Below are 13,234 nucleotides of genomic sequence, written 5' to 3' on the forward strand. Positions count from 1 at the left end.
ATAAATTGACAACTTAAATTCTTAAACATAAAATGACATAGCTTGCATTCTCTGTGTTATGGGAAGTATAGTTCTGATAGGTTTTATATATGCAAAGGAGTAAAAGAGGTATACAATGTGAAAGTAGCCAGGAAGGAAGAGAGAAGAAATATGCCTTTCCCCTTCTATCAGCTTAGGATAGCAGGGAAAGGAACCTAAAAGCCACACAAACAAATGCAGGTTGGCAGCAGGCTCTGATGTGTTATGGTTAAGCGGTGTTTGGGTGGATTCTTACAGGGCCGGAGGAACCACTAGGCGAGCCAGGCCTCTGCCTAGGGCACCGAGACTTAGGGGGTGCCACCGCCGCCACTTGCGGCCACTTCAGGTGGCAGAATTTTGAAAGGGCAAAAAGTGCCCCTTCAAAATTCTGCCCAGCCCCTGCTTCACCCTGCTTTCCCCCCCCCCGGTCATGCCATCCTCCCAACGCCCCCCTGGTGGTCTAGCAGAGGGCCCGGGAGCGGCAGATCGCTCCCGGAGCTTCAGCTGCCACTAACCAAAATGGCGCAGATGGCCTTTAGCCCCTACCATGTGACAGGAGCCAACCAATGGCACCGGTAGCCCCTGTCACATGGTAGGGGCTAAAGGCCACCAGCGCCATTTTGGTTAGTGGCAACCGACGACCTGGGAGCGGCAGATCGCTCCCTGCTGGACCAGGTGCTTTGTGAGGTTTTTTTTGGGGTGGAGGGGGAGGTTGGGAGGGTGGGGGAGTGGCGGCATGTGGTCCCTGCCCCTAGAGTCTGGGCTGCAACCGGGGGCGGGCTGGTGGCAGCACGACGGGGGGCGGCACAAGGCTGAAGGTGCCTAGGGCACCGAATCCCCTTGCACAGGCCCTGGATTCTTGGGAGGAGCCCCGTGGAGAGCCACAGTACTGGGCTAGACTCAGGACGCACAAACACAGAATTAGTTCTTTATTTATACAGCTTGAAGTATACCACCAGAGGTGGCAGTAGTGAGGTAGTCTGGATGTAGCAGTCTCAGGACCCTTGGCAGAGGGGACACTTCTCACCCCGTTGGTATAGGGGAATTCCGGTGTAGGTTTCCCAGCAAGGCAGTACTGTGGATGAGATAGACTGAGAGATTACTCACTAGATGGTTGCTGTTAGTATGCGATTCCACCAGGTTGAAGTAGATGATACAGGCACCGAGGCAGGGAGAGCAGGCCCTCGAGGAGCGAGTACCTGATCCCTGTAAGGCACCTGAAATAAAGCCGATGACCCCCGAGGAGCGGGTACCCAGGTTAGCAATTACCCCGAAGGGCAGAGAGAGAGCTTCCAGCGGCAGCACGGAAGCAGCAGAGTAGCTTAGACCGGCCGAGACCAATCCTTTGCTAACTCAACGAGCTAGCAACATAGTACAGGCTATACACCTGGATGGCGTGACATCAGTAGAGGGGAACGCCCCCGAGGTTTGCGCTGGAATAAAGACATGGGTGGCGTGCGCGCACACACCCTAGTAGATCCTTGGGAGGAGCATGGCGGGAGGCAGCACCATAGCCGTTCCAGGGATGCCAGAGAGGGCAGCTTGTAGATGCGGCGGTAGCCATTTTCCCAAGGTAAGCGGGAGTAGCCGTGAACAAGGTGAGCCAAACGGGGCGAAGCTGTCTAGCACCGACGGATGCAACATGATGTACAACTTGGGGAGCATAACAGCAGGTGCCATAGACCCATGCCAGGTAGAGTTGCCAACTTTCTGTGTCTTAGTCCCTGCGCAGGAATGAGTGTCTTAAACTACGAGATCCCAACAGATTAGATGACAAGCAAGGGAAAAGCAAGATGACTGCACATGGAACTACATTTCCCAGGTACTCCCACCCAGCTTTGGCAGGCAGCCAGCAGGCATGATTCAGCATTGGGAGGAGTCACCAGCACCTCACTGATTGCATGTCCAGGTGTATCTGCAGTAGTATCTGGTCAGCCAGACAATCAGCCTTGGAGTCAGCTGAGGAAGAAGTGAGAGAACAACCAGTGACAGAGCCATGGAGGCAGACCCTGAAGCAGCCTTAATCAGACTCAGCCATTAAGATAAGTGAGATTCTGAACTGCTGATTTCTCAGTAAAGGGAAATGAAAGGTTTTGCAGGTGAGTTTGATTAAACACAAAACAACAGAAATGAGATAAATAAAAAGGAAACTAGGAAGCTACTGTGTTGGATTTTCATGTTTTTATACAGAGGTAGTTCTGCAGTGGCTGTGGACCTGTATAAGAGGCTGCCTTTGATTAGCAGATTCCTGCCCTAGGCTTTCATCTATTTGCATGCTTGAAGCTACAAGTCCAGTGTAAACCTTGCAGAAGAAGAGTCCTATGCAGTAAAAGCTGTGTTTGAATAGAGGGAAGTTACCTAGGAGCAAAGGTAAGAAAATCAGTTACTCTCTGGATGTAACCTCATTTACCTGAGAAGAGGCACTGTTTTTTTCCCTATTTTGTGTGTTTGAATCTTGGAATGTGGGCCATAATTACTGAAGAATGATTTTGTTACCTGTGCTGAAAGTTGCCTCAATGGAAAAAATGCACATGTAAAGCTTGAAAATAAAAGCAGCTGAAGGAGTATCTGGACTCTTTCTGAGCTTAAGGCCTGGCAAACTGGTCAGTAGGTTAAATGGCAATTATTTGTGCTTGGAATAAAAGATCAGCCAACCCTACCAGTGAAACTAACCAGCACACAGAGCAAGGGTTAAGGAGCTGTTATCCTAAAACCTGGGAAGTCGATGCCATAGGAGCAGATGATTTAAAGCAGTGGTTTAAAAGTATTGGAATCTTGTTATTGGATACTCCTGACATAAGGGAAACCTCCTGGTAAAAGAGTGTGGAGGGGCAACTCTCAGCCTAAAGGGGGCGCTACAGACATTGACCAAAGCCACAGCCTGACATGCTTTATATATTTGAAGAAAGGAAGGTGGTCTGGTAGTGCTGAGCTGGAGCTCTGGGGCGCAGTTAAGGTCAGGTCTATAGCACACTGGCCCTATAATCCTTTTTTTGGTTTGTTTTTTTGTTTTTAGAGTTTACTTTGTTACAGGTTAGCCTGCACTCAAGCCCATGACAGTCGCAAGCCTCAACCCAGTGCACCTGAACGCTCTGCCTCCTGCTTTGTCACAATTGTAACTTTTTTTTTTTTATTGCCACTCTTCACTATTAGAAAAACACAGAAACAGCCGTTCCTTATCTGCTGTTATAATCTATGTAGTTTACTTCCTGCTACAGTGACATAAACCCCAGTTGATATCTGACTTTCTCTTTGTCTTCACAATTACTGATCCTCTGTACTGTCTCTCATGCTTTATCAGCTCTGCTTAGAGGCAATTCCATGCATTCATCACCCTTTCTGTCCTCAGTAACACGCGCTTACATTTTATTTCTGCGCAGCTAAGACTGCTCCTGTTCACCCGACGCTGCAGCGTTTCGGCAGCCCACGGCCGCCTGCCTCAGGGCATCACCAAAGCTTCATTCACAGCGGCTCCCACCTGCGTCATTGCCTGCCGCCGTCCGGACGGCAGGCGGCCGTGGGCTGCCGAAACGCTGCAGCGTCGGGTGAACAGAAGCAATCTTAGCTGTGCAGAAATAAAATGTAAGCGCGTGTTATTGAAGACTAGCTTTTGCTATATTTGACCCACGTGGAAGCAGTGCATGTGGAGGCGGAGGCCTTGGGAGAGTGTGCGTCAGTCCCAGTGATTCCTGGAATATCAATAATTCGCAGCAGTGAATAAAGTTAATGATTAAAATGGCGGCCAGCGACGGCTCTGTCTGAGAATAAAGGAAACGTGCTGAAGATAAGGCAGAAAATCAAGTGTGCATTGAGCCGATTTGAAATTGGAACAAAACAAGTGACCCCTGGGGGAGAGATCAAGCAAGGTGGTTTAAAATTGGAAATTCACAGTGGATTGAGAAATAATTTATAACTACAAGCACATTTACAAGAGATTACATTTGTGAAACAAGGAATAAACATCTGAAGTCTGCTGTATAAAGGCTGTGGGGGCTTGGGAATGTGATTTATTGCGTGGGGCCAACAGAGATACATCTTGCGGTGCTAGGGTTGACACAGGAGGGGTAATAGATGATACAATAAGATCTATAAAACATATAGGGCTGCATTTTGCTATATGTTGTATAGTTTGCTGTATGTTGAAGACTGTTTCCATAGACATTGGGTGGTGAGAGTGTGTGGTAGTGATGAGTGTGGATGGAGAGGTGATGTGATGAATGTGAAAAGGGAGGTCATATAATATAGTGATTTTTGAGAATGTATGTAGGATAAAAAGTGGGGAATGATTAGAGATGTGAATCGTTTTTTGACGATTTAAAAAATCGTCCGATATATTTTAAATAGTCAAAAATCGTTAGAGGCACGATACAATAGGAATTCCCCCAATTTATTGTCAAAAATCGGGGGAGGGGAAGGGGGAGGGCGGGAAAACCGGCACACTAAAATATCCCTAAAACCCACCCCGACCCTTTAAAATAAATCCCCCACCCTCCCGAACCCCCCCAAAATGTTTTAAATTACCTGGGGTCCAGTGGGGGGGTCCCGGTGTGATCTTCCACTCTCGGGCCACTGCTGCGTTAATAGAAATGGCACTGGCGCTACCTTTGCCCTGTCATATGACAGGGCAAAGGTAGCGCCAGTGCCATTTTGGTTCCTGTCCCCCAGACTTCATGAGCGCAGGAGATCACTCCTGGACCCCCGCTGGACCCCCAGGGACTTTTGGCCAGCTTGGGGGGGCCTCCTGACCCCCAAAAGACTTGCCAAAAGTCCAGCGGGGGTCCGGGAGCGACCTCCCGTACTCGGGCCGTATTGCAAAATGGCGCCGGCCGTATTGCCGTATTGCAAAATGGCGATGGCCATGCGGCCGGCACCATTTTGCAATACGGCCCAAGTATGACAGGGCAAAGGTAGCGCCAGCGCCATTTCTATTAACGCAGCCGTGGCCCGAGAGCGGGAGATCGCGCCGGGACCCCCCCCCCACTGGACCCCAGGTAATTTAAAACATTTTGGGGGGGGGGTTCGGGAGGGTGGGGGATTTATTTTAAAGGGTCGGGGTGGGTTTTAGGGTGGTTTTAGTGTGCCGGTTTTCCCGCCCTCCCTCGATTTAAACGATTTTTAAAAAAACAAAACCGCGACGATCAGATTCCCTCCCCCCCCCCCCAGCCAAAATCGATCGATCACACGATTCACATCTCTAGGAATGATGACATTCTAGTGATAATGTTAAGCAAAAATTGTGAAATAGAAGAAGTAATGACAAGCCAGTCAATTATAATAAAGAAACAAAGTTTAAAAGAAGGGTTGGTATATTGATAGTGACTGTGCACCTGAAGGAAATTCAGGTGGTTTTTTGTTATGTATTGACAGACAGTCTTTATTGCGGTGTGTGATTTGGTGGTGTTTGAATCTCTTAATGAAAACCAACCAAATCAGCCAAATATCAGTCGGCTTGCAAGCCTTAGGTAATGCTGGCTCTAGGGCAAGCAGCACAACTCTTGCACGTGATTCCCACATTTTGCAGCAGCTAACAGGTGGCATTTACAGTAGCACTTCTGTTTTCATTCCCGGGGTACAAGCGCATAAAACCTTCATCAGCTGAAGCAATGGCCATATACCCGTTAGAGCCCTCCCGCCACTCTGGGAGCCCTTTCAGACTACTGTTGGCGATGTGGACCCCTGTATGGAGAGGTAGCGGAATGCACTGCATGGGTGAATCCATGTGGCTACCCTGACCATGGCCGAAAGTGCCTGTGAGGAACTAATGAGGGTTTCACCCAGCTGTTGTTCCCACAGGTGGAGCCCTTGGTGTGGACGGTTGGCAGGACTTAGACAGTTCTCAGTGCACGGCAGAAGAGAGTCTGGGTCCAAGTACAGGTCGGGGCGGGGTCCACAAGGTTGGTCCAAGGTTGTGGCAGGCAGCAGGCAAGCAGAAACCAGAAGGCGATTCGAGGTCGGGGCTGGCAGCAGGCAAGCGGAATCCAGAAGACAGTCCTAGGTCAAGGCAGACAGCAAGCAAGCAGAAATCTGGTCCAGAACCAGAATCAAAACCAGGAGGTCAGAGGCAGAAAACACGAATTGGCAACATGCACTAAGGAACAGGCTACTCAGAATACCTGTTACCAAGGCATTGGCTGGTTGCAAAAGATTTCCTTATTTACCCCTGGAGGATGTGACATCATCCAGCACCACAGGACGTCCCAGCTAGGGGACCTAAAAAAGCCATCCAGGTTTACAGGAAGTTCCTTGGAACAGCTTCCTGCCAGAGGCTACATCTGAGTTGCTTCAAATCAGAGGTGAGGGGCTTAGCACTGAAAGTGGCTGGAGCCTAATAGTACCTTAGCAGTGAATCATCGGTGAAATTCTTGGAGTAACTGTGGAGCCTGTAGATTGGAAGCCAGTTCCCAGGAGTTCACCTCTGGACTGAAACCCTTCCAGGCAACAAGATATTATAGTTTTTATGAGATCTCTTTGAATCCAAAATTTCTGCAAGATCATATTGCATATCCTCTTCTTCTGGAACATCCCTGGTTTGGGGTAGAGGTCTTGAGAGCCACGAGAGGATAGCAGATTTGGGGAGCAACACAGGGAAGTAGTCATGGACATGCAATGAGGAGAGTAACTTCAGGCTACTGGGCCTATATGACGGACATCGGGGAAAAGGTCCCACAAAGCGTGGTGCAAACTTGAGGGACAGTAGATAGCACCCACAACCTGAGATTCTGAGCCAAGTTAAATCCCCCGGTTGAAGCTGTAGGTCAGGCTGACAGTTTTTATCCACCTGTGTTTTGGAATTTGCTGCTGATTGTTTCATGAATGCCAAAGATGTAATAGTTTTTCTCCCTTAATATCAACCACCGGACATCCCCCGGTAGTGGATAGTGGTACTGAGATCCAAGGATGTCATCCATATACCAAAAACAAAAAGGAGAGGAGCCTGTGGACTTGTTGATGTGGTTGTTATGGCAAGCCTCCGCCCACGGGAGAAGTGAGGACCAGTTATCCTGCACTGATTGACATAGGACTGCTTTAAATGATTGGTTGATCCATTTGGTCTGACCGTTAGTTTGAGGATGGTATGCAGATGAAAAATTCAGCATTATATCAAATTTCTTGCATAAGCTTTTCCAGTAATGAATGGTGAACTGAATATCTTGGTCAGATACAATGTCAGTAGAAAGGCCATGTAGGCAAAAGACATGCTGTATGAAGAGTTGGGCTAACTTGAGTGCTTATGGTAGTCCTGGGGTGGGAGCTCAAAGTGGGCCACCTTCGGGAACCTATCACCAAGATGGTAGATCAGTGATCAAATCTGTAGCCAGGTGGATCTAATGTTCCTTGGGAGCTAGTGATGGCTGAAGTAGTCTCCAGGGATGACCTCTGGGAGTCTTATTAGTGGCACATGTTGGACATGAGTCTATGTACCATTTTAGATCTTGCCACAGGTAAGGAGTTTTAAGGTCCGAGAGAAGCCTGGATGCCCTGCAATGGATGAATCATGGGCCTATTTTAGCACCCCTTCTCGAAGACATGAAGGAACCACAGTCTTTCCTGGCTGTGGGGTCACAGCAGCCATTAACCAGGTCCTAGCCTGATCAATAATGGCCTTCGGGGGGGCAGGAGATTCTGCTCCTTTAAAAGAGCAGGTAAGGATGTTAACACATTGGTTCTTGTCTGCTGGTTGATATCTTAGTTCAAAATCCAAAGCAATTAAAGAATAGGGACCAACAGGCATGGTGGGGATTCAATCGCTGAGCCTGTGCCAAGTATTCAAGGTTTTTATAGTTGGTGTAAATCATTACTGGATATCGGGTGCTTGCCAGTAGGTAGCGCCACTCTTCAAGGGCTAACTTAACTGTTAGCAGTTCTCAGTCGCCGATAGTGCAATTTCTCTCCGCCAGGGAGAATGTTCTCGAGAAGAAGGCACAGGTTTCCAGGGCACCCTGGGGGACATGTGGTAGCAAGATCGCTCCTACTCCAAGGCTGGAGGCGTCAACCTCTAGGATGATCAACTTGGTGGGGTCCAGGTAGCGAAGACAAGGATCACATGTAAATTCCTGTTTGAGGTGGTTGAAAGCTTGGAGGGCTTCCTGATTCCACACCTGGGGGTCAGCCCCCTTCTTAGTGAGGGGCATGAGTGGCGCCACCAGTTAGGAGTAGTTATGCACAAATTGGCAGTAATTGGAAAAACCCAAGAACCGCTGTAGCGCCTTGCGTCCTGCCGGCTGGGGCCAGTGAAGAATTGTGTTCAATTTCTCAGGATCCATCCAGAGTCCAGTCACGGAGATGATATTCCACAAGGAAGAGGAGTTCTTTTCTGATGGAAAGGAAACTGTAGAATTAGGAGTCATGATAAATATTTATTTTCTTATTTAGAAACGTATAGTCCACCCAAATACAATCCTAGATGGGTAACAAAGAACATACATTATGAAACTCCAAGGGAATATAGTCAGGAACATCAGGAAATATTTTTTTCACGGAAAGGGTGATGGGGCAGGTACATTAATGAAAATTTCAAAAATGGCATCTGATAGGCACAGAGGATCCTTAATGGTTAGAGGATGAAAATTAAGAAACAGGGTAACATTTCTGCATCGGGATAACCTGCATGGCATGGCAATTGCAACTCTAAAAACCTTGCTGGGAAGACTAGCAGGACCATTTTGGTCTTTAACTATCATTTTACTACAGGGTCAATAGTCCAAGCCATTTAGCTGAATAACTCACAAGTGGTGCACATGGGAGGTACAGGAGCCACCCACTTGGACTGGACAGGGCAAGAAAACAGAAAGGAGCCCACAAACACAGAGCAAAACCACTTTGGATAGCTAAAGTGACCCACAGGAAGACTTTAGGAAGGTCCAGGCTTTTTAAACACCCTTAGGATGCATTCTGGACATACAATGCTGATTTCCAAAGCATTTGATTGGTCTCATGCAAAAATTCCTGTTTTCCCCCCTGCTATGAACTTCCAAAAATTGCACAAACAAATTCACTATACTGCCATGAATCATTTTCTTGCTCAATTTAGAAATAGCAGGCTAGCCTAGTAGCCTATGACATACATTTTTTCCTAGTTAAAAACCTGCACCTACTAAAGGACTGGCAAACAGCATTTCAAAACTTCAGTTTGCTTAAAGTACTCTTCAGTCAATTAAAGAAAACGAACTGCATCCAGGGGCTGGCCTGGTGGTTCAGCCACTGTGCTGCGCACGGCCATGTGGAGGGAACTGGATTTGTTTCCCAGATGAAGTCTTCTGCTCCCTGGCTGGGCCTGGGTTGGGGATGTTGTGGAGGCAGGGAGGGCACCCCGGTCAATGCACAATGCCAGCACCTAGTGGCCGAATCTAGGGCTCCTGATCAAAGGATTCCATAAGGTCCCCTGGTGCATGGCCCCCAGCCGAAGATTGCCGCTGCATTGCCTAGGTGAGTTGGGAGGGAATGCAACAAGAGGAAACAGTTCCTAGGTGGTTGTAAATGAAAGCTCAAGATGCCAGCTCCAAGCTTTGGCTCTGATTTGAGTTGGAAAGAGCAGGAGGCAACTTCTGGGTCAAAAAAGAAAACGAAAGGGTTACTATAAATTATAGAAGCTTTCAACAAATAAAGTAAAAATGTCCTTCAAGAACTGCCAAGAAATAAAAGCTGAGTCAACTTCCCTCCTGATGCAGACAACTCTGTCAGTCGAAACCAGTCAGGAAAACCAGCAATTAGGTAACCCGAGTCCTCTTGCGGTAAGATCCTCTTCGCAGTGCCCGAAGCAGCCTGGAATGAGAGCTGTGCATGCGAGGCTCGGAGGATGGGCACCAATGCACATATTACAGCCCGGTTCCCTCTTCAGGCACTTATTCCATCTCTGGTCTTTGTCTTGCTTAACCAGAGACAAGGAGGAGGATTTTCAAAAACCCCTTGCATGGGTAACAAGGGCTGTCTGAAAAATTCCCACCCTTTACCCAGCTGAAAGTACATGCAGGGTTGCTCACCCGTATCGAGAGGAGGCGTTCTCAAAGGCATATTATGTTGACGGGAAAGAGTGCCTGCAGAAAAAAAACAGGTGCCAATCTCAGGGTGCTTTTTCATGGCGCAATCTTCAAAAGGAAACTTATGCTTGTACTTTCCTTTTGAAAAGTGCCTGCAGCATTTCAAACAACAAAAAGAAGAATTTTATGGTGCGCCTATCAGAATCTTCCCAGACGTTGTACGAACAACGCAATTAAGAAGAAAAAATTTTATAGCACTCCGGAAGGAAGTGCAAGATAGAAGTGCACAGTTTTCATTACACTACCCTTGCAAATGCTATATAAAATATCAACAAAATTCATATGTTTTTAACTACCCAGACCAATTAAGAGCATTTCTAGATGCTCACCCCTAAGGGCTGTGATTAAGGGATTATCAGAGATAATAAGAGGGAGTATAAGGGGTTTAGATTGTATTTGAATATACTTTATTTATGCTCCAATGCGGTTACTTAAATGTCAATGTTCTCTAATTTTCTTTTATTATCCTTGTTGTGGATAGTATGTGGGGAAAATATGTATTGAATTTAAATTCCTGAGAATATATTCTTTTCCTCTGTATCCAATGGTATTGTAAAATATTAGAAATGCAATAAATAAAAAAAAAAAAAAAAAAGTGCCTGCAGACCTTGTAATCAAGTGAACAGTGTTTTTTAAAAACTGCCCCCTTGGGACAATTTTCAAAGTGATTTTCCTTGGATACATTTGTGCTTACCCATGGAAAAAGACCCTTTAAACACTTCCTCGGGTTCTCAGCGGGGGAAAGGGGTGCGCGCTGCTGACACTGTACATGCTTTTCCCTAAGGGGGAAAGAGTTTGCAGTATTCACCGTAAAAACGTGGCTGGATATTGTAGCCGTATGGTGCAGAATATTGCCCTCTGACAGGCTATCCCTCAAGACCTGCATCCAGACCTGGCACCAGGGCAGGAAATGTTTGTTCCTGCTGCGGATGGAGATGGCACAGCAGGGAGCTATGAGGTCTGCGTAAGGTAATAGCAGACTATTTTGGAGATCAGCACCAACCCCATGGAAGATGAATATGCCAGCAGGTAAAAAGGTTGCAATGACCCTGTTTAATGAATTTTATGGTTTTTAATAATTTGCCTAGTTACGGCAGTTTTAATAAATTTCACTTTTTTCAACAACATCCATGTTTTTCATTGGTCTCATTCTTCATCGCCCATGCTCAACCACGCTAAGGACAGTACCTTTGCTGCAGACGCTTCCACTTCTCAGTTGAGAGGAAGTCTCTGGACCTAAGGACGCCAGCCCTCTATTGCTAGAGTCCTTGGTCAGGAGCCTTCCTTGCTGTCCATGGCCTGGGGGTTTCACAGGGGTTGCCAGCCCAGCATCCTGGGTCCATACACTTCCTCTGTGGAAGTCTCTAGACCCAGGACGCTGGGCTGGCAACACCCAAGGAAATGAGGGACAGCATCCATTGTCCAGAGGCTTCCACTCCACTGTGGAAGTCTCTTGACCAAGGGTTAAGGGTTAGGATTTTTCAGCTATATCACAAAAATGAAGAAGGCCAGAGGTGGTATTGTAAGATTGAAAGGAAAAAGGGTCATTGTGTGGAGAAAGATGAAGGAAAAGCAGAACCTTTAAACAAACACTTCATTTCGGTGTTCACTAAAGAAGACCTTGGAAAGGACCATTGCTGGTTGGTAAGAGCACAGATGGGAATAGGGTAGAGATCATTCTGTTTATGGATACATAAACAACCTCCTGTTCCCATCCCAATTCGGCTTCCATAAATTCTTCAATACCGAAACACTCCTAATTTCACTCACAGATACCCTCCTCAAAGGTCTAGATAAGGGCCAATCTTTCATGCTTGCATTACTTGACATATCTTCAGCATTCGACACAATCAGCCATAACATTCTACTAAACTGGCTCTCAGAAATAGGCATCACAGGAGCTGCCCACAGCTGGTTCGAATCCTACCTCAAAAACAGACTCTACAAGGTCAGAATAGGCAACAAAGAATCCATCTCCATAAACATAACTCAAGGTGTCCCCCAAGGCTCCTCTCTCTCACCTACACTATTCAATATTTATCTATGACCCCCTACGCCAACTCCTCGCTGACCTAGGTCTAACCCACTATATCTATGCAGATGATGTCCAAATCCTTATCCCCATCACAGATAATATCCCCAAATCCCTCAAGATCTGGGATAACTGCCTCTCCTCAATTAACCACCTCCTCACAAGCCTCAACCTTGCCCTCAACACAGCCAAAACAGAACTCCTAATCATCTCACCTGACCACCACAACCTTGCCCAGCTAGACCCGCCAGCAAATAGTGCCCAACAGGTCAGAGACCTTGGAGTCACATTAGACAACCATCTGTACCTGAAAAAGTACATCAGCACCACCATGAAGGATGGCTTCTATAAATGTATTTAAAGCATTAAGGCCCCTACTCCATGTCAATGACTTTTGCACAGTCCTCCAAGCCATACTTTTCTCCAAAATCGACTATTGCAATACACTCCTCCTGGACCTCCCTGCAACCACAACCAAACCTCTCCACATGCTTCAAAACGCTGTGGCCAGAATCCTCACCAAGACCCACAGAATGGACCACATTACATCCATACTGAGGGACCTCCACTGGCTCCCTATTCGCTTTAGAGTCCTCCACAAGAGTCTTTCTATAATCCATAAAACCCTGCACAACCCAAGCATCCAATGGCAAGAAGACTCCTTGCACTACCAGGCATCGAACAGACCTACCAGAACAGCTTATAAAGGAACTCTTTAGATTCCCTCCGCCAAACTCACCCAACACATAGCCATGAACGAACGGGCGCTGTCCATTGCCGGACCATCCTTATGGAATTCAATGCCCCCAGGTCTACGCCAAGAACATTGTACCTGGACCTTCAAGAAAAAACTAAAAACGTGGCTATTTTCACAAGCTTTTTCATAACCTCTCCTCATCCAATTCTCAGCCACTCTATACTCTGTATATTGTCCCTTACCTATTATCCCCCCAACTATAGTGGCCACTCTATGATTAGGTCCACCCTTTCCCCCCTCCTCATAACCCGATCCAATTTTCCTTAAGTATATGCCTCTAATTGTAAATTCACTATTATTTTACTCTACTCTTCTTTCTATTCCTCTTACACCCAAGTTCCAGTTCTCCCTTGTTCCATGTAACTTTCTAATTCCTTTTCCAAAAGTTAA

The 13,234-nt window shown here is 46.9% G+C and overlaps 1 protein-coding gene across 2 annotated transcripts in view; it reads left to right on the top strand.

The window, feature by feature from the left end:
* Positions 1-1,953: 1,953 nt before the first annotated feature.
* The window catches only part of LOC115076798 (OX-2 membrane glycoprotein-like), a 43,054-nt gene continuing 31,773 nt past the window's right edge, over positions 1,954-13,234 (top strand). Inside the window, exons 1-2 of one of the 2 annotated variants that reach the window (XM_029578693.1) lie at positions 1,954-2,117; positions 2,209-2,388. The gene's annotated coding sequence lies outside the window, so the exon portion shown is untranslated. Of the gene's footprint in view, positions 2,389-13,234 lie in introns of both variants that reach the window. The other variant, XM_029578692.1, reaches the window with a different exon arrangement.

The sequence above is a fragment of the Rhinatrema bivittatum genome, chromosome 15 (assembly GCF_901001135.1).
Source record: "Rhinatrema bivittatum chromosome 15, aRhiBiv1.1, whole genome shotgun sequence".
Taxonomy (NCBI): Eukaryota; Metazoa; Chordata; class Amphibia; order Gymnophiona; family Rhinatrematidae; genus Rhinatrema; species Rhinatrema bivittatum.